This window comes from Trichechus manatus, unplaced genomic scaffold, assembly GCF_000243295.1.
Source record: "Trichechus manatus latirostris isolate Lorelei unplaced genomic scaffold, TriManLat1.0 scaffold00046, whole genome shotgun sequence".
NCBI classification, from domain to species: Eukaryota; Metazoa; Chordata; class Mammalia; order Sirenia; family Trichechidae; genus Trichechus; species Trichechus manatus.
This window is the reverse complement of record NW_004443982.1, coordinates 7,690,578-7,692,656: the sequence shown is the minus strand read 5'-3', so window position 1 is coordinate 7,692,656 and position 2,079 is coordinate 7,690,578. Positions and strand designations below refer to the sequence as shown.

The following is a 2,079-nucleotide window of genomic DNA, read 5'->3' as shown; positions in this document are numbered from 1 at the left end:
CATTACATTTTTTCCTTTCAAGCTCAAGATTTTAAGATTTCAAAAGTGAAAGAATGGGAACCAAAAAGTCACAAATGCAGATTCAACTTTCAATTTGGTTTAAGATATTTAGCAAGAAATATATAAAATTATATCCTATATAAACCAAAACTTGTAACTGTTAGTAACAATTTGAATTCTATATATTCACATTTATAAATGGAGAGCACCAAAATTACCTATATAATTGCTATCAGTTAAAGAACAAAGTATTTTTCCATCTGATTCTATAAGTAGACATCACATGATTACTTCTACTGACCAATAAGAAACTGGTAAAATCACATAGCCACTCACCATTCTAATTTTATTTTCTTATTCTATTCAACCTTTTTGGCACAATCATTCTTAAGAAACCAGATCAAGAAATCTGACATTCATTCCTAATATAAAACTGTCTTTCCTTACAGTTTGTGAACAGGAACCCATTGTATATAACACAGGCATTCAAAGCTTTATTGTATTTTTCTGGAAACCTTAAACATAGGGGCAGTTCAGATTTGAGATTAGAGAACTTAATTTAAGGTTTCGGAAAAAGATAAGACAGGCAGATATATATATATACACACACACACACAAAACCAATAGAAAATGCTAAGCACGATCTCTCAAAATGTAATGGACCATACAAAAAGAACCACCCATTTGCTGTACTAATGTAATCAAACAAAACAATCCTAGAATTTATGGCACAAATGTAAAAAAGAAAAATCGATTCCCATTTTAATCTGCCCTTCACAATCAGTAGAAAACGTTTCCAATGCATTACTCGTACTTTCATTTTGTTAACGTTCTAACTGAATGCTTGACACCCTTGGGTAGAAGGAAGGCAAGGAGACAGGCGTTGAAAGCAGTCCTTCAAACACCGAACATACTATTACAGACTATATGGAAATCTATATCCATGGAAAGTTAAAGCCATAACTACCAAACAACTCATTTTGATGGTATGCTTCCCCCCACTAAAAAGGAAGAAAAAAACCCTAAAACTAAATGCATTACATATGCTTGCTAAATGAGTGACACACGGCTCATTTTTGTTAATTACCTGGTCTCATTCTCAGCCTTTATGCTATACTCTTGGGCAGCTCTTTTTTAGAATTCCTGACTCTGTTTATGTGCTCTCTGGTTCAACAGTTAGGGGTCTGTGAACAATTTTACAATTCCCCCACACACCATATGATATCTATTAGGGAGCAATGCCATTTTTCACTTACCAATTCTGGATAAAGTATTTCCTGGTGACAGAATGCTGCTGCTTCCGTTCGCTAAAGCTCCCTCTTCGCAGCTTGATAAATCTGATTATAAAATGTCTTTGTTCCAGATCACACGAGCCGCTTTTCCTATAAAAGTTTTCTAAAGAGTTATCTGCATTTCATTCCTGTGACAAAACGAGTAAGAACAAGGGGGATAAAAAACAGGGAGTAAGTCCACACAAGTTCCTGGCATAGATTTTCAGCTGCATTTTTCTTAGTTTAATCATTAAGCTATATTAAAGTGACAGTTACCATAGGACGCCAGCATTTGATGAAGTCGGCCACAACCAGTTTGTGTGTCTTCCACTGGTGTGCATACCCCAAGGAAGAGGTCACTTGGTCATCTATCACAAGTGGCTGAAACACTGGACACCCCCCTCCCCCGTTGAGCAGGCAGCCCAGGCAGGAGAGTGGCCAGCTCCTGGCCCTGGACCTCTTATAGGGACCCGCCAATTAGCTGCTGACCAATAGCAGCCAGCACCTAGTACCTAAGTCACATGACAGGGCAGTCCCTATGACTGCAGGATTTCTGAATTACTGGGGTTACACAAAGGACACTCATTCAGGAAAAGAGAAAAAAAAAAAAAAAGCCATAAGCCGAAACAGAAAACGCCCAGGCTGCGAAAACTTCGGCTTTAAAACAGGGAACACCCCAGCCCCACAGACAGAGAAAGAGCCACAACCCAGCCAGGATGGAAATCAGTGGAATGTCTGGCACATATTAAAAAATAATCCCAAAGCAGAGGCTGAGTTTACAAACCCACTTAAACTATAAATCTACTCC

General features: G+C 38.0%; 1 long non-coding RNA gene across 1 annotated transcript; it reads right to left on the bottom strand.

Annotated features, from left to right (window-relative positions):
• Window positions 1–344: 344 nt before the first annotated feature.
• Window positions 345–1,772, bottom strand: LOC111820691 (uncharacterized). Its single transcript, XR_002824206.1, has 2 exons — window positions 1,548–1,772; window positions 345–1,420 (listed from the first exon to the last, which is right to left on the bottom strand). It is a non-coding gene; the product is annotated as an uncharacterized LOC111820691 (long non-coding RNA).
• Between the last annotated feature and the right edge of the window lie 307 nt (window positions 1,773–2,079).